The sequence below is a fragment of the Abramis brama genome (assembly GCF_963993115.1).
Source record: "Abramis brama genome assembly, chromosome: 6".
Taxonomy (NCBI): Eukaryota; Metazoa; Chordata; class Actinopteri; order Cypriniformes; family Leuciscidae; genus Abramis; species Abramis brama.
The window spans coordinates 40,638,722-40,658,734 of NC_139968.1; the positions used below are offsets into that span (position 1 = coordinate 40,638,722).

At 42.0% G+C, this 20,013-nt stretch overlaps 1 long non-coding RNA gene across 4 annotated transcripts in view; it reads left to right on the forward strand.

The window, feature by feature from the left end:
* Positions 1 to 20,013, forward strand: part of LOC311084241 — a 529,672-nt gene that overhangs the window by 240,678 nt on the left and 268,981 nt on the right. The gene's annotated exons all lie outside the window — the stretch shown is intronic.

A 20,013-nucleotide genomic window follows, 5' to 3' on the forward strand; every position in this document is an offset into this window, starting at 1 on the left:
GCGGCACTGAGTGAAAGCGGGTTTGAAGAGCCTCTCACACTCTGCAGGGTGAGCGACGAAACTGTCACTCAGGTTGACGTTATAGGGAGGAACTGCATCCCTCAACCTCTGAGTCTGCGACCTAGTGACGACACTAGTGGGAAAAAACGGCAACAAGCCGCGAAGGAGGAAAGACTGCGCAGCGCCCGTATCTCGCAAGATGCGCGATGCGCACAGTGACAGCCTTCTCACCAGGCACAGATACGGTCCCATCCGTCAGAAAGGGCTCGTACATGGACTGGGTTTTCTCTGATTTTAACTCTGCATGAAGGACAGGCGACATTTTCTTCGAAGAAGAACTAATTTCTTACTAACATTGGTTTCGTGGACTGTTTTTTTTTTTTCAATATTAAGCACTCTGCCACAACATGCCCAGGCTTTTTACAATAAAAACAGTGTCTGTCTTCTTGTTTTATTCTTTTTCGTGTCTACATCAGTGGTCGTAGAGGGATTAACTCTTAAGCGAAAACGTTCTCTGGTGATGTTATGCGTTAAAACATAATCGTCAGCAAGTATAGCAGCTTCAGAAATAGACTCGGCCTTCTGCTCAGCTAAATAGGTTGCCACAGTGGTTGGCAGACAGTTCTTAAATTCTTCTAAAAGAATCAGTTCACGCAATTTCTCTTGACTATCAACCCGCTGTGATGAGCACCAACGATCAAACAGGGCTGCTTTATCTCGACCAAATTCAACAAAAGTTTGACGCTCAGCTTTTTTTATCTTCCTAAACTTCTGTCAGTATGCTTCAGGAATCAGCTGATAGCACCTCAGAACTGACGCTTTCACAACATCATAGTCACCGCTCTGCTCCACTGTTAGCGATGAGTAAACCTCCTGCGCCCTTCCCACTAAAACGCATTGCAGGAGGAATGCCCATGCAGTTCTCGGCCAATTTAAATTGGTCGCGACACGCTCAAAGTATGAAAAATATTTTTCCACATCTCTTTCCACAAAAGGTGGCACAAGTCGGAAGTGGCGAGTGACATCAAATGAATTAGGGTCAGAGGGAGCGACACCTTCCCTCTGAGCCTCGATTTCTAACTTTCTCAACGCCAGTCGGTTTTCAAGTTCATGCTCACGGGCCTGTGCTTGCATGCGCTCACGGTTGAACTCAATTTCCTTCTCTCTGATACTTAACTCTCTCAACCGAATCTGCCCTTACTAACCAAAGCAGCTTGTAAGACGGTCTTGATTGTATCTTTGGTGCGCTTTTCAGCAGAAGTGAGCTCAACCTCATAAATTGCAGCCAAATTCAGCAACTGCTCTTTCGAAAATTTAAAAAATAACTCAATAGAGGGTTCTTTAATGAATGCTTCCTCTGTTGCCATTTTAACGCAAAAAGACGCTTAAAGCGTGCACAAAATCAAGTACAAATAAACACTCACCAAAGCAGTTTATGCAACAAAGCTACAAAGTAGCGAATATCTAAAGTGGTCAAACAAAAAGCACAATATAGGCTACAAACGACCACGAATTTTAATGTCCACCCACAAATTTAACCAATATGCTAGTACAATCAGAGTACCAGCGCTCACTGTGAAAGCACGGCTGTGCATCGACTCTGTTCTCAGTCTCTGTGTGCGCGCTCAGGAGCAGACCAAGAAGCCTTTTATAGCGCAAGTAGGCTTCGCTCAGGTGTGGCTCATCTGTAATTAAGAAAAGGGGAAGAGACACTGCACTCATACACATGTGTAGGAATAAACACCAGAGCTGAGGGACGTAACAGACACCAACTGGTAGAAGTGATCTTTGATGCCAATCTTTCTTTTTAAAGCCACATTTCTTACTAGAACCAGGAAGTGTGACCATATTAGCCCGGTTCTGTCAACACTGCATTGGCTCTTTATCAAACATCGCGTACATTTTAAATTCCTGCTGATTACTAACAAATCCCTGAATGGTTCAGTTCCTCAGTACTTGAGCTTTTTTTGTCACTTTATAGTCCTTCACATCCACTGCAGTCTCACAGTTCTGGCCAGTTGATAATAACTGGAATATCAAAATACACTGGAGGCGGTAGATCCTTTTCCTATTTAGCGCCAAACTCTGGAATAGTCTTCCTAGCTTTGTTTGGGAGCCAGACACACTCTGCCAGTTTAAATCTAGAGTAAAAACACATCTCTTTAACCTGGCTCACACATAACACATTATCACATTTATATTATTCACTTCCGTTAAAGGATTGTTAGGCTGCATAAATCAGCTCAACGGGAACAGGAACACTTTCCATAACATCCAATGTACTTGTTACATCGTAAGAGGAACGGCATCTACGTTAATATTAGTCTGTTGATCTCATTCTTATCCCATGGGGCCAGTTGTTCAAAGGTAAGCTGGTCGGATTTTGGTTATCGGATTGGATCAAATCTTGAAAATGGGTTGTTCAAAAGGGAAAGAAGGAATCTGAAATCAGATTAGATCACGGAATCCAATCCTTAGTTTAATCTGGATCAAACCTTCAGTTTGTGTTGTTCAAAACTTGTCAGTAGGATTTGGATAACTTTGATCCAAAAAAACAGGATTATTCTGATCCCAACAGGGGGTAGGATTTCAAGGTGGATTCCAGCAAGAAAATGTAGTAAAACTTTAAAATTGGTCAAAAATACAACATTTGTATCATGTAATATACACACACACTAATATTTTTATTTTTATTAGCTTAACTGTTAAAGTATTACATTAGAAGTAGACATTAGGCCTTTCGGTAGCCTACTGTAAAGTAAAAAAAGAGATTTTGGCGCCATTAAATAATCCCCAAACAGCTGTAAAAATCAAACAAAAACATTACTGTATATTTAATTCAAAGTGTTTTATCACTGGTTCTAAACTACATTGGCACAACCATAAGAGATGAACCAGTCAAAAGATCTTTGCAAGCGAACACAGTTTTTTTGGTGAACGCTATACAAAACTTTTCTGAGAGAACGCAAAAGCATTGAAATATTTTTTTTTCCCTATCTCATATATTTTACATGACCATGTGCCTTTGGGGGTTCCGTAGAGCACCAGTAATCCAGATTTGGTAATCGGAAAAAGTTTACATCCAGATCAGGGTGATCCAATCCAATTTTGCTTTGAAAAACCAGCACAAAAATAAGATGGATTACCTGATCCTGGATAGCAAAACATGGGATTTCCAAATCCAGATCATTCTGATCCAGATTAAACTTTTTGAACAACTGGCCCAAGGTTACTGTAGTCAGCCGGATCCATATCCTGATCAGATGGAGGATCTGCACATAGAGATGAACACAACAGCCCTGAATGTCAGCAGAGATCGTGACAACTAGACGAGCCCTAGAGACAGACCGCCAGTGAAGACCTCGTCGACTAGACCGTCATCAGCACAGATCCTCAGCAAACACCAGAACCAGACCAGATCTCTGCACAGACCCCTATAACAGCTTCATCTCAAACTTCCAAAGCTGGTTCTTCGTCTTTGACTCTTGATGGCTCTGTCTTTGGTATCCAGAGTAAAATGAAGAACCTTGGAGTTATTTTTGAGGCTAATCTTTCATTTGATTCTTTCATTCAGAGTACTGTTAAAACATCTTTCTTCCATCTTAGAAACATCGCTAGATTGCGGCCGATGTTAACTTTTCCTGTAGCTGAAAAGCGGATAAATTCCTTCATCGTCTCTCGGATAGACTGTTGTAACGCCCCTTTAGCCCGGAGTTTCTAAATCTACACTACACAAGCTTCAACATGTACAAAATTCTGCCGCCAGGATCTTAACTGGGTCCAGAATATGCAACCATTCCACCGGTTTTGGAATCTTTGCATTGGCTCCCAGTCAGGTTCCATGTCGATTTTCAAGATTATGATGCTCACAAATCTTTGCACGGCCTGGCTCCAAATTATCTAGCAGAACTGTTGTACCCCTACAATCCTAATCGCAGGTTTCTCCTCCCTCCATATGTTGGCATGATGTATCCTGATCTTCAAGCACAAGGAGCTGGATGAAATATCATAATCACATCATGTTCAGAGGAGAACTGGTCCTCGACTGAGCCTGGTTTCTCCCAAGAGTTTTTTTCTCTGTTTCTGTCACATGATGGAGTTTGGGTTCCTTGCCGCTGTCGCCTCTGAATACTTAGCTATTAAGATTATTGACTTGAATGCACTGACACTATTGGATGAGAACTGAACTGAGCTGGATGATGACATCACTGTTTTGCTTCATAGCTGAAATGAACTCATTTCAGAATTGATTAACTGAACTGAATCAACACTAAACTGACTTCAGCTGAACAACAACACTATTGTCTTTTTAGAGCTGCTGTACAACAGAAATGGAATGAGGGTATAGGACTTAGTTTGGCATTAGTCCACCTCATTTTATGGTGTGCTCATCAGGCAAGAGCCTTTTTTGGGAGCAGGGGCCTTTGCCTAAGTTCCCCTCCTAGAAGTCTACAGTACTATGGGGGATGAGTCTGTAGACACACACTTTCAAGTTTGCTTTGCGGGCAAAAATTTATTGTATGGAGTCGCCCTCAGTCTGACCCAGTTTAGGCCAGGACATATTTCAGTAATTTCTGGATACTCAGGAGCAGAGACTTCCCTCTGAGCAACTATCTGTGAGACATAAGGGTTATGCACAGATGCTTCGTACTCTTTCTCTGTGGAAGACTCTGGTATCACCTCGAGTCCCACGCTTGTGTTGCCATCACAAGACTACCTCGACAGACACCACTGTCACGGGTTGAGCTGCGGTTTTAAATAGCCGTCTAGATCATGACTGCAGGAAAGGTCTTCATCTCCCAGATCTGAGGAGATCATGGGTTGGTACTTCTCCTACATTTGAAGGATTAATATGTGTTGATCCAACTGGCATAATTCTGTAGAAAAATGGAAATAACTGAAGCCATAACAAAACATTTAAAACACCATAAACAGAACTAAACTAATTTTAGAAACATTTTATTCATCGGTTCACTGAAAAGCCCACGATAGTAACTCTTAAAGGGATAGTTCACCCAAAAATGAAAATGCTGTCATCATTTACTCTCCCTCAAGTTGTTCCAAACCTGTATGACTTTCTTTCCTCTGCTGAACACAAAAGAAGATATTTTAAAGAAGGTTGGTAATTAAACAGTTGCTGGTCCCCATTGACTTCCATAGTATTTTTTTTTTCCTACTATGGAAGTCAATGGGGTCCATCAGTCGCTTGGTTACCAACTTTCTTCAAAATATCTTCTTTTGTGTTCAGCAGAGGAAAGAAAGTCATACAGGTTTGGAACAACTTGAGGAAGAGTAAATAATGACAGCATTTTCATTTTTGGGTGAACTATCCCTTTAATGTCTGAAACACTCAGATTGATCTGAAAGATAACTTAACTGAGAAATGTATCTGGTTGTGTGTGAATCCTCCCCCAACCTCAGTTAGTTTCCGCTCACACATCCGTCTCCTTTAACATCACGGAAATCAACAAGCTTTTGCTGATCTTACATTTTCAAATGAATTCTGGCCCTGAATGAAAACTAATAGCAGAAGAGTGAAATATTGGATTAGATATCTGTATCTACAGGGGCTCGTTCTTCGTACGTTGCTTAAAACATCCGAGATCAAATGACACATCCAAGATGATATCATCGTGCTAATCATGATCCGGCTAATTGGGTTCTTCGAACACACCTGTTGTTTATGATTAGTATCGCTGGATTGAGTTATCTGAGATAACTACGCGTTCATGCGCTGGTTGAAAAGGGGATATGTATCGATAGTAGAAACATTGATCAGCAACGCTGCTATTGGCTGCTCAGCGTGGCCAAAGAGCGCGCTCAGTTTTTCTCCTCAGCAGAGCAAGAACTAATAGTCGAAGTTTATTCGGAATTTTAATGTTTAATCAAAACGCCAGGGAACACCTCAAAGTCTGCAAAAGCCAGGAGAGAGGGCTGGCAAAAAGTAGCAGACAATTTAAATCCATTAGAAGTGGCCATGTTATATGTTTTTAGCACTTATTAGCCTATATTTTTGTATTTGAATAATTGCATAATTACTTTGTTCATTGTAATGTCAGAGTCACCACACTAGAACATGGGAACAAATAAAAGTTAAGTACAAAAATATTCTACATAATGGTAATTTTTAGTTATATTATAGTCTCTTTTATAAAAGGCACTGTTAAATAAATGGTTATTGTCTGTTTATAAAAGCAACCAAGAAAAAGGCTGAGAAAAAAAGAAAAGAAAAGATCTTAGTAGCCTACACTGTAAAATAATTTTTGCTGCTTTAAATTAAGGCCGTATATGTAACGATCACCAGCTGGAGTGCCCTTGAGAGCCACCAGAGGGCACTCCACATAAGACTCTCCTATTCACTCACAAACTACAGTTCCCATAACTCACTGCCTGGACTCATCACTTATCACTGATCACATTCACCTGTACCTCATTCACTGATTGCATTCACCTGTCTCATCCTGTTAGTCTGTCTATTTATACCATGTTCATTCATTCACTCACTGCGAAGTCTTGTTAAGTGTTTCACTGCATTTCTGAGCGTTTCCCTGGTTTTCTTGTTTCTTGGTTTTTTGATATCTTGCCCTGTTCCCTGGATTACTCTCTTGCCTCTGGTCCCTGGATTACTCTCTTGCCTCTGGTCCCTGCCTGTTAGTTTGTTTTGTTTGTTTCTTTGTTTTGACTGCCTGCCTGTGTATGACCCTAGCCTGTACTTTGCATTACGCCTCTGGATTGCCCCAGCCAATAAAGCTGCGTTTGGATCCCAACCTTCAAGTCTCAGAGCAGTTCATAACAGAAGACTTCGCCACACTTCAGATCCAGCAGCTATGACCTCCTGTAATACAGCAGTACAGATCTCACTTGATCTTCCCAGCATGAGCCGGGAGTTCGCTGGACAGATCGCGGCCTTAGCCCTGGATAGCCTCGATCTGTTCCAGTACACCTGGGGGTTTTTTCCTCTCGCTGCCTCTTGCTCTCTGGGTGATGAGGCTATTAAGTTATGTTACCGGCTGGGGGCTAAGGAGGTCGACCCGAGGGAGCTCCCCGATCTCTCTGGTCTGGATTGGAGAGAGGCACTCTCCAGATGTCTGGAGAGCTTCCTTCCGTGGCACCCCCGTCCAGCCGAGCCTGCACTTCACGCCAGTCCAGCCGAGCCTGCACTTCACGCCAGATCTGCCGAAGCCAAGACAGCAAGCGACATGCCCGCCAAGCTAGAGTCTTCACCGCTGGTCCCGTCCAGCACAGAGCCCTCTTCACCGCTGGTCCCGTCCAGCACAGAGCCCCCTTCACCGCTGGTCCCGTCCAGCACAGAGCCCTCTTCACCGCTGGTCCCGTCCAGCACAGAGCCCTCTTCACCGCTGGTCCCGTCCAGCACAGAGCCCTCATCGCTGCCCAGCACAGAGCCCTCATCGCTGCCCAGCACAGAGCCCTCATCGCTGCCCAGCACAGAGCCCTCATCGCTGCCCAGCACAGAGCCCTCATCGCTGCCCAGCACAGAGCCCTCATCGCTGCCCAGCACAGAGCCCTCATCGCTGCCCAGCACAGAGCCCTCATCGCTGCCCAGCACAGAGCCCTCATCGCTGCCCAGCACAGAGCCCTCATCGCTGCCCAGCACAGAGCCCTCATCGCTGCCCAGCACAGAGCCCTCATCGCTGCTGGTTCCGTCCAGCTCAGAGCCCTCTTCGCCGCTGGTCCTGCCCAGCTCTAAGCCCTCTTCGCCGCTGGTCCCGTCCAGCTCAAAGCCCTCGCCGCCGCTGGTCCCGTCAAGCTCAGAGACGCTTCACTTCACGTCTGCCGATCCAGAGACTGTTCACGTCACGTCTGCCGATCCAGAGACTGTTCACGTCACGTCTGCCGATCCAGAGACTGTTCACGCCACTTCTGCCGATCCAGAGACTGTTCACTTCACGTCTGCCCGTCAGGAGTCTCGTCCCGCCGAGCCTGAATCTGATCCTGATGCTGAGCCTGAATCTGTTCCTCTTCTTCCCACGCCTGTGTCTTCGGACAAGATGGCCGACTCCACGCCTGTGTCTTCGGACAAGATGGCCGACTCCACGCCTGTGTCTTCGGACAAGATGGCCGACTCCACGCCTGTGTCTTCGGACAAGATGGCCGACTCCACGCCTGTGTCTTCGGACAAGATGGCCGACTCCACGCCTGTGTCTTCGGACAAGATGGCCGACTCCACGCCTGTGTCTTCGGACAAGATGGCCGACTACACGCCTGTGTCTTCGGACAAGATGGCCGACTACACGCCTGTGTCTTCGGACAAGATGGCCACCGCCGCTGAACTAGTGTCTCAGGACAAAAGGGTCTCCGCCGAACCAGTGTCTCCGGACAAGATGGTCTCCGCCGAACCAGTGTCTCCGGACAAGATGGTCGCCACCGCCGAGCAAGTGTCTCGGGACAAGATGGTCTCCGCCAAGCCAGTGTCCTCAGTAGAGTTGCCCTCAGCAGAGATGGCTGCCGACATGCCTTTCCCTGAGCCGGTGTCTGTTCCAGTTCCTGAGCCAGAGCCAGTGCCTGTGTCTGTGTCTGTGTCAGTTCCAGTTCCTGAGCCGTTGGTGTCTGTTCCAGTTCCTCCGCCGTGGTCGCCCGAGGGGTCTTCACCGCCGTGGTCGCCCGAGGGGTCTTCACCGCCGTGGCCGCCCAAGGGGTCTTCACCGCCGTGGCTGCCCGAGGGAAAGTCTCCGCTCTGGCCGCCCGATGAACTGTTGTCTCTGCCTTGGTCGTCCGATGGACTGTTGACTCCGCCCTGGCCGCCCGAGGGAAAGTCTCCGCCCAGGCCGCCTGAATGGTCGTCTATGCCCTGGCCGCCTGAAGGTTCGTCTCCTCCTTGGCCGCCTGAATGGTCGTCTCCTCCCTGGCCGCCTGAAGGTTCCTCTCCTCCCTGGCCGCCTGAAGGGTTGTCTCCGCCCTGGTCGCCTGCACAGCCTGCTCCGCCCTGGTCGCGTGCACAGCCTGCTCCGCCCTGGTCGCCTGCACAGCCTGCTCCGCCCTGGTCGCCTGCACAGCCTGCTCCGCCCTGGTCGCCTGCACAGCCTGATCCTCCCTGGCCTCCCATCCTGCTGCAGTATCCAGGTCCTCTGCCGCTCCACGGGCCTGGCCCTCCATCCCGCCCCCAGGTCCGCCTCCGCTCCACCTCCCTCCTGGACAGTTTAGGAGCGTCTGGAATCCGCTCCTTAAAGGGGGGGCTATGTAACGATCACCAGCTGGAGTGCCCTTGAGAGCCACCAGAGGGCACTCCACATAAGACTCTCCTATTCACTCACAAACTACAGTTCCCATAACTCACTGCCTGGACTCATCACTTATCACTGATCACATTCACCTGTACCTCATTCACTGATTGCATTCACCTGTCTCATCCTGTTAGTCTGTCTATTTATACCATGTTCATTCATTCACTCACTGCGAAGTCTTGTTAAGTGTTTCACTGCATTTCTGAGCGTTTCCCTGGTTTTCTTGTTTCTTGGTTTTTTGATATCTTGCCCTGTTCCCTGGATTACTCTCTTGCCTCTGGTCCCTGGATTACTCTCTTGCCTCTGGTCCCTGCCTGTTAGTTTGTTTTGTTTGTTTCTTTGTTTTGACTGCCTGCCTGTGTATGACCCTAGCCTGTACTTTGCATTACGCCTCTGGATTGCCCCAGCCAATAAAGCTGCGTTTGGATCCCAACCTTCAAGTCTCAGAGCAGTTCATAACAGTATAGTCATTTCAACTGTTAAATCTTGAGTAATGATGAATTGCTTTGACTTGTGAAAGTGAAAAGTGATAAACTTATGTTAATGTAAAAATATTTTGCCATGAGTTATTGATCACATTTTTTCCGAGTGTAGTTCATTGTAATGACATTGTGTTTTCCTCTTTTGTGCACTTTTACATAATACACCAACACTTGTATCTGTTCCCAAGAAAGTGGTGGCTGAAATATGTGCAGGAAGTGGACATGTTCTAACTTTCCAAAGGAAAGAAAGTATAAGACTTTGTAATGTCTATTTGTTTCCATTGCACTGGACAGTGAATAAACCCTCTCAGATAACTGTCATATGGAGGAACTAGCCTACCTGCAAGTGCATAAATAACTTTACTTAATTTATACTTGTATGCTTTATGGCTGCAATATAAGTTGCAGGATTCCACATCTACAGAAAGGCCTACAGAAGAGTCTGCACAGACAGAGGAGACATACAGGTGGGCAGTGTATAGCCAACTTTTCCTTTTTATTTGTTGCATGAAGCATGTGTCTAATATCTCTTGTTGCAGGCACTTGACCACTGGCTTTTCTTTACAAAGAACAACTGAAATAAAACTATATTTGTCTTTTATTAAACATTTAATGAAAAGTGTTTTTTTTTTTTGGCAATGTTGTGTAATATGGCACATGCAACAATGCCACAGGCCCTGTCAGGTGTGCAACCCTCGGACTTTTCAGACACTGAAATCTTCCCTTTAGATAGCCAAAGTTCATTTCATTGTGTGCCCTTGTCCTGGCTAGAGTTGCATTGTAACTGGTTTGGGTCAGGGAATGGGGTCATAAAACACCTGTCTGCAGGCAGGAACATGTCATAATCACCTATGAAAAAATGCAGTTCTGTTAGGATCAGCATAAGTGTATGTAATACAGTGAGCTTGATATTTAATTGTGGAACTTTTCTTACCACTTTCAAATAATGTGCATAAATGTGAATCTCTGAAAATTCTTAAGTCATGCACAGATCCTGGCCATTTTGCTTTCACATTTGTGATATGGAAGATTTTAGTCAACTGCCTTTTATTTTATTTGATATAATATTATTAATCTGGAATATTAAGAATCACAATAGTAACTGGGCTGCACATTTACATTGTGAACCCCCTTTCTGTTCACATAATCCCCTTCATTGATGCCTTGATGGCAGTATATGGTAGCCTATAGTCTATGGTACCAATCACGTTAGTGAAGCCTGAGTGACATACTGTAATCGGCATGGTCATGATTGCATGATCTTCATAAATTATGATAAAACACCTAAAAAAGAAAAAAATTGCTTAAAAAAAAATCAGCTCCGCTTATGAGCCGCAGTCTAATCCTGTTTACATGAAATAAGCCTGCTCCCGAGCAGGTTTAAGCTTGCGCACCTGTTGCTATGACAGCAAGTCCAGGATGAGCTTCGAAGAACCAAACAATCCAAGATCATGCCAAATCGTAAAACAATCAAATCCAGCTAACTGAGTTAGCGACGTACGAAGAACGGGCCCCTGGTGTGTTATTTACAGTGTTTGGAATAACGCCGTTTAAAAGAACGGCGTTAGGTAACGACGTTATTTTTTCAGTAACGGGGTAATCTAACTAATTACTTTTCATGCCGTTACAACGCCGTTAACATTACTGGACGTTAAATGCGGTGCGTTATTATGCATTGATTGAATAAACTGTGTAATCCGAACGCACGCACCCCTGGCTCGCACAGCTAGTGAGGAGGTGGGTTAATAACAAGGTAAGCGATTGTGATTGGCTAAGGCAGAGCCATGTGTTTCATGGTAGCCAATCAGAGCCAGTGTTTTTTAAGGAAAGATTGTTCTTTCCTTACTATTACGGGTGGAGACGGAGCTGTGTGTTGTTGTTAGGTTAGGTTAAAAGCAGTTAAGTCGTCGATCGATTTTTGTTTTCTTTTTCGCTTTATCCTTTTTTCCCCCTCCTCTTTGTGTCCCGTTCGGCTGTCCCACGTTTAAATGGGGTATTTTGATTCTCGCGGGGGTTCGAGATGCGAGTTTATTGGGTTAAATTTATGCCAGCTTATTTTTGTGTTTATTCGTTTTTTTGTTTGTTTTGCATATCTAACAATGCCTATGCCTGTACTTAATTGTCACTTATTTTACCCTGTGGTTTACCCCAAACTACACTTAAATGAGCTCCCTTAAGAAGCATTTGAATATTCTGAGCTGGAATGTGCGTGGTTTAAATGATACTGTTAAAAGATCTAAAGTCTTCACGCATTTAAATTCTTTGCATGCAGACATATTGTTCCTACAAGAGACTCATGTTAAGCATTCCTGTGCTCACAGACTTAGATGTAGGTGGATAGGCCAAATGTACCACTCTACTTTCTCTTCGAAGGCCCGTGGTGTGTCTATATTAATACGCAAGAATATTCCTTTTCAACATTTGTCCACTAAACAGGATATCAATGCATTTGCTCCCTCGCAGACAGATACAACTTTTTTATCATGGAAAGAAAAAGGAATTGTATTGATTGGTGATTTATACATTAACAATGTATTTGCTTCTTTTGCTCAGCTCAGACAAAAGTTTGATCTGCCCCCCTCTCATTTTTTCAGGTATTTACAAGTACGAAACTATGTTAAAAGTAATATACCTAATTTTGAAACCTATAAACCCCCTGAGCATCTTTATTATTGTATGACCTCTGAACTTGACATGAAGGGTCTGGTTTCTAAATTTGCTGAATGCTTAAATAACTCCAGAATTCCTCGTACACAAAATTTAAAGATATCCTGGTAAAAAGACCTGGGTATAGATATTTCAGAAGATTCCTGGGCCGAGGCCCTCCGAGGTGTTAGATCTTGCTCCATCAGTTCTAATTTTCAACTGATACAATATAAAGTTGTGCATAGACTGCACTACTCTCGTACAAAATTACATTCTATATATCCCTCTGTCTCACCTTTGTGTATTAAATGCAAGTCTAATGAAGGTACATTGGCTCATTTATTCTGGTTCTGTCCAAAAATATGTAAATTCTGGTCTGAGGTTTTTTGTTTTTACTCAAAGGTACTTAAAACTGATTTTCCTCATGATCCCCTTGTTGCGATATTAGGTTGGGCCCCTTCTTTAGAGATCTATAACCTTAATCAAATCCAGTTGATACAATATGGGATGACAATAGCGAAGAAGACAATCTTGCTGACGTGGAACAAAGAGTTTGTACCTAAATTTGAGTTGTGGCTTACAGAGTTTAGCTGTGTACTACATATGGAAAAGATCAGCTATGAAATTGCTGGTAAACCAAAGAAATTCTTACAGATTTGGAAGTCCTTTATGGAATTTCTGGAAGGGGATCATGGAATTTAACAGACTGGGCATATATTCTAATAGGTGTGGTACTGTAGATTATATACTGTAGCATCTTGCAGGGTGCAATAATTCTTTTTAAAATAAAAAATATTTTTTTCATAATTGGGTAAACATTGGTATTGGCATTTTCTTTTAAGTATCTTTTAATGTATGTATATGTTGAGGTTTGCAATGTGTGTATGTATACATGTATGTATGGATATTGTATGTTTCTGTGTGTATATGCACTTTTGACAGGCATTTATCATTATTGATTTTTCTTTTATGTATTTATTTTTATTTTTGCTGGCATGGGGTGGGGGGGTTGTTCTGTAAAAAATGTGAAAAGCTTTAAATAAAATATGAAAAAAAAAAATGAAAAAAAAAAGTTGAACGAGGTTGATTTAATTTGCATAGTTAAATGCACTTTATATGGTGTAACTGTTTACTTTTCTTACTTTACACACATGCCAGCACACGCGACACACACACACACACACACACGACACGCCAGCTAAACAGAGATTCGATGAAGCAGCAGAGATGGCGAGTCAGGAGCAATCCGATGAAAAGTTGGCATTTTCAAGGTGGAGATATAAGCACTAATTCAAAATCATTGAGGTCAAAGGCAAGAACTAGGGGTGGAACGGTACATGTATTCGTATTGAACCGAGAGAGAGAGAGAGAGAGAGAGAGAGAGAGAGAGAGAGAGAGAGAGAGAGAGAGAGAGAGGCGCGGGCGCGATCGAAAAGTCGCAAAGTGTTTACATTTGTGTGTGTGTGTGTGTGTGTGTGAGGCGCGGACGCGATCGAACAGTGGAAACATAACAACGAAGAATCCGTAATTTTGTTTAATACAGGACATTCAAACTGCAAAGTGTTAAAGTTACTGCTAATTAAAATTTTAAGGAAAACAAATAATCTGAAATTTAGCTAATTAATTTTCAATTCATTCAGTATACAATTACCAAACATATCTCAAGGTCTTTTTGTCTTTTTATTAATTTAATTAAAGGCAGGGTAGGTAGGACTTTATAAAAACAAAAAATGCAAATTTGTTTAAACTTTCTATATATATCAATACATAATTAAAATGTAAGTACTCTGAAAAAAAGAGTATAAAAATCAAGTGACTCTAGACCGTTTAATCTGCATTAAACACAGCTCATTATTTCCATTCGGGACGAAACAAAGGATTGGCTTAGGCGACTGTCACTCTCTCGCAACCATGGCAACCACCCTTTTGCCACGGGATCTGCCCACTTGCGCGCGCACGTTTGATTTGAGGAATTCAAGAGGCATGGAACCTGGGAATAGCAAAACAATGGCAGAGAAAGAGCAATCAAATTTCACATTACCGGCATGCAGTTAGTGAAGGCAAACAAGGCAAAAAAAGAAGACAGTACAAGAAAAGGTAATGAACAAAAAGTCTTTGGATAAACAAAGAAATAAAACGCCTGTCAATATCATCTGGCTTTCCAGCGACCACCCCGTCCTCGGCCTCTACTTCCTCGGACCCTAGTTGCACGCCACGGCGTCTTGCACGACCTCCTCTGCTTCGCCCTAAAATTATTTTTATTTTACAAAAGGGCATTTTACAAACCTACGTTTTGCGCATGTGCTCCTGCATGCACTTTTCCAGTCACAACACAGCAATCAAAGGAGGACGCGCTGAAAACTGTAATGCTGTTCTCTTCCTTCATAACTCGTACTGAGAAGTTGCAGAGGAATTTGTGACTGTTTCACCTGTTCAACCACATCAAAGTTTCGTAATTAGTAAGTCCGTGCTTTTTCTCTTTTTGTTCTTATGTGCTGAAGGGCCGCTGTGCCTTGGTGAAACGGTGTTTATACGTGAAGAGCTCTTTTCCAAAACGCCATAAACCTAAAAAGCTGCCTCAAAGATCCAGCAAAAGTAATGATTATGAATATGTAAAATATTGCAATAAGACATTTTAATTGTTTATTAATTTCTGTGTCGGCTGCAAAGATGAAGTTGACGATAGACTCGCGATCTTCGCAGTAGGCTAGTGAACGCACCAGAGAAATGCACGTTTATTAGGCTACATAGTTTTGTTTTGTTTTGGATGGTTTTGTTTAGAACCAGCTTTCTGTAAATATATTTCACATTTTTTAGGCCTGTGAGGCGAGGCTACGGTTGGGTTCATGATGATATAATCTTCAGTTCAAGCACCTTGTGTTGTGATTGATAGCCTATATTTATTTTTATGTATGTAATCCAGAAAATTGGTTAATGAAAAAAATATTAAAATTAAGATACAATTAATACAAAACGAAATTCGTTTTAAAGAAAGGCTTTGTGCTTTCTGTTTTGAGGTCTCTGTGAAAGTTTGAAAGTCTAAGTGCCGCTTTTTAGAGCGCTCGCGTCCATAATGGAGAACTGTCACATAATATTGTTTTTTCCTCATAAATGCAAACACGAAAAATAAAAGACAAAAGACGTTTTTAAAAAGACAAACCATACATTTTTGAAAAAAAAAAAAATTATGGATTTATAGCGTTTTGGGGAAAAATGGATGGATTTATACCATTTTGAAAATGTTTTTTTTTTTACTTTGAATTGATCATCAACAATATTGTTGTTTGATTTAATAATCAGTTGCAAGAAGTGCCTAGTTAAGTTTTTTTTTTTTTTTTGTAAGTGGAAAAAGTAGGGGCTGCCAACGATTCTGTTTAGTTAGCTCCTTTTTTGTTTTTTATAGCCTGCAATAATATAGGTCAAATGCAGCAAGTCAAAAGACCAACTGGACCTTCTTTGCCAGTTTGCACACATTTCTTTGAAGGATGGCAAAAATATCGCCTGAATATCGATATCTAGATATTGGAAAAAAATATCGAGATATTCATTTTTGTCAATATCTCCCACCCCTACATGCAGAACACCATACTGTATATGTTATGAATCTTACACGAAATTCATCTTCATCACAATGTAACTGATGGTAATGTAAAAAAGTGTATCAATGCAACCTGTTTTTAGCTTATATAACTAGCTCGTTAGCGAATCAAAAAATATATATTTTAAATTTAAACTTTACCAATATCAATATGTTAGGTTGATAGTGAGTACTAAAATACATCTTATTTGTTTATATTCATAAGCAATTAGCATTAGATTTTTTTATTACATGTGATTCTGACATGATGTCACTACTGTGCTCCTTCCTCTCTGCTTCTCTCAGGTAAATAATGGGTCTTCAGCTCAGCGGTCGGAGTCGCGCGTTCATGTGTTTTGGGGGCGTGGCTTTGAAAGGAGCTCAGAAGGGAGGGGGTGGAGTGAATGGAAATAATGAGCTGTCTTTAAAACAGTCGTGAGAGGTCTACAGACACTCGATTTTTATACTTTCTTTTTCAGAGTACTTACATTTTAATTATGTATTGATGTATAAATAAAGTTTAAACAAATTTGGAAAATAATTTTTTTAGACAAATCCTACCTACCCTACCTTTAATAAACTAATTATATAAAACATATATAATGTTATATAATGTGCACAGTCAGTGCACTACAAATAAACTGGTTCAATGTCTTTACTTTATTAATAAAACTTTTAATAAAAGATTGAGAGAGGTTGATTTAATTTGCAGAGTTAAATGCACTTTATATGGTGTAACTGTTTACTTTTCTTACAAAGATAATGCTTGAAGTGCAGGATAAACCTCTTGCTGTCTGTCGACGTGCAATAAATATCGAAAGTTATGTACAAACACCTGTCTGTTCTACTCATTTTAACTGACTTGTGAAAACTGCTAAAAAAAATCCAAATTCTTTGACATATAGCAACTTTTTTTTATAACAGTAACGCAAATAGTTACTTTCCCTGGTAACGAGTTACTTTTATTATAGAGTAATTCAGTTACTAACTCAGTTACTTTTTGGAACAAGTAGTGAGTAACTATAACTAATTACTTTTTTAAAGTAACGTTCCCAACACTGTTTATTTAGTGCTGTGAGCTGTCAATCATATTTGAACTGTGACTCTTATTTGACTGTTGATGGATTCACTTTATTTCAGTGTAAAGATGTTTTGTGTGGAGTGGAAGATTGTGAGCTTCTTATTAGCAGGAGAGTAAATGAAGAAACGCTTCAGCCACAAACTGCTGACACACACAGAGATGACAAACATCCAGCAGAAGCTGTTTATCCACCGACAGATCAAACCAGACACACAGATGTTTGTAGATAAAATAAAAGAGAAAAACCATTGCAGCGTCCATTTTGACACAAACATGTATAATGTCTGACTGTATTACAACAAAATTCATGAGTTAACATTAATGCAAACACACAGTAACATGTAAATTCAATCGTTCATTTAGAGAAATATCATTTGGTTACCAGAAAGTTGAGTTCATAATCAGATGTTTTGCTTTTGATTGCAGACTTTGGTATTTTGTCGAATCTGAGCAAAATTAAACACGTGAGTTTTTCTTGGTCATTTCTTCTGAACAAACTGAAATGTTTAGATTTTCTACCATAGTGTAGAAGTGATCTTTGATAGCAGCCTTTCTTTTGAAAGCCACATTTCTGGCATTTGCAATACTGCTTTTTTATACTCAATTACAACATATGCTATCACTGTCAAATGCAGAAAAGTTAATTCATGCATTCATGACCTCAAGGCTAGATTATTGCAATGCTTTAACGATAGGCCTTATTGGTAGATGTTATCTGAATTAAAATGAGGTCAGATTAAACTGTTTGAGAGTTTGGAGTGTTTAAAAAGATGAGACGTACAACAGTTATATAGTTAATAAATGTGTGATTACATTTACCCTAGCGTGTTGATAGTCCCAAAGTGAATGTGAGACGTGTCCACTGGTGTATATGCAAATCCCACAGAAGTGATAATCCAAACTGTGCTGGAAAGGTAAGTCCACAAAGGTAACCCCACCGTCCAGTATGCTGGAGATCACCATACAGTCATAGTGTGAGCAACGACCCCCCAGGGTGCTTCTCAATACTCTAATTGATGCTTCCTCGTTTCCTCCATCCTCCGTCCTCCAGTCTGTGACTCGGAAACCGATCGTACTCGGCCATCTTGAGGACATTTTAATTTTTTAATTGCACCATGAGGAGGCGAGGAACGAGGAGTGAGAAAGCTTCCTGAGGAGTAATGAGCGAAGATACACAAGACACAAGAAAAATGCGAGGGATGGAAACGAGGATGTAATAGGCAGATGCCACAAAACTGGACACTGGACCAGAGTATGTCGCTAAAACAGGTCAGTAAGAGAAGTCACAGAATGTTTTGACCAACCTTCGTACTTTTTGGGCCCAGTTTATAATGTAAATGAACTATAAGAGCAGTGGATGGTGCCGCTCCTGATTGGGGCGACCCCTGTAAGATTCAAAATAGAGACTGGGACTGACGTAAACATTGTGGCAGAAGAGACTTTCACCGCACTGGTCCCAGTAAAGACACTAGAGACAGCTAATGTCACATTGGATAGCCCTGGGGGAAAGTAATGCCAATTCTCTGCCTATGTGGCCCGTGGATATAACATGTATAACCGTCTTAGTCGGTCTCTATCAGCTGACATGAACCTAGTAAGGAGAGTGGAGGAGGCGAACGAAGCTTCTGAACGCTATGATGCATTTGGTGAGCATGTCACACTCAAAACTGACCCTGTCAAAATACTAAATGTTCGGGGTCTTGCGCCCCAAATGATGTTTGCTAAAATTAAAAACAAAAAATGATCTTTGTCCAAAAGTTGTCAACACTTTCTAGATCTAAAAAAATAAAACAAATAATTAGAATGATATATATTTTTTTTATTTTAGTGTGGGGAAAAAAAAGTCACACTTGTGCTGTTTGGGGTCTCCAGAGACGTATGAAAATGTATATAAAAAAATTTAACGAATGTCATTTTACTGTTTATTCATGTTTTTACTCCACATTTGAGCCGTTTTGGGAGGAAATTTATATACATAAATTAAAATATATATTTTTTAAATAGGTTGTTATAAAAAATTAAATTCGAAACTTTTTATGTAAAATTAACTTTATAAAAGGCCCACATTTCTAAATTTCATTCATGGGGATAACATGGATAATTTTACATAGTTTAGTGTAAGATTTTTGCCCATCTTTGTAAAATAGCCCGAGTGTAAACCACAAACGAACAGCACATGCAGAAGGGTTAAAAGACTTGCCGCAGCCATATGCTGTGTGTTCCCATACCAATGCTTTAAAGGGTGAAAGAGGAGTTGCAGAGGATCGAGAACAATGGTGTTGTAGAGCGTGTGACAACCAACCGAATGGTGTGTGCCAATGGCACCCGTTCTGAAGAGGATCGGCAAAGCACGCGTCTGCATGGATCTTAAAAGACTGAACGAGGCAGTAAAACGAGAACATGTTGTGCTACCCACTGCTGATGAGATTATTGCTAAGCTTAGTGGAGCAAAGGTGTTCTCCTCCTCAGATCCCTCTCCACCCAGAGCGCTGCAGACTCGCCACCTTTACCACACCATTAGGGAGATATTGTTTCAGGAGGCTTCCCTTCGGGATCTCGAGCGCTCCAGAGATCTTCCAGAGGAAAATGCAGGAGACGCTTCAAGTGCTGGAGGACTGAAGGTCTTTATAATACTTGTCTATGGGTCTTCCCGGGAACAACATAACTCTCGTCTGGAACAAGTGCTGCAGAGAGTGGAGTCTACAGGGTTAAAACTGAACACGGACACATGCACGTACAGACATAATTCGGTTCTGGGTCATTTTATTAACTTGACAGGAGTGCAGACAGATCCAGATAAGGTGGATGCCATCCGACAGCTGCCAACACCACAAAATCTGCAGGAACTGAACAGGGTGGTTGGCATGGTGAATTATTTGTGGAGGTTCATCCCCAACCTCTCGACAGTAAACCAGCCACTGTATGAACTCCTCAGGCAGAGCAGTATGTGGATGTGGACACACACACACACACACAGCAGACAGC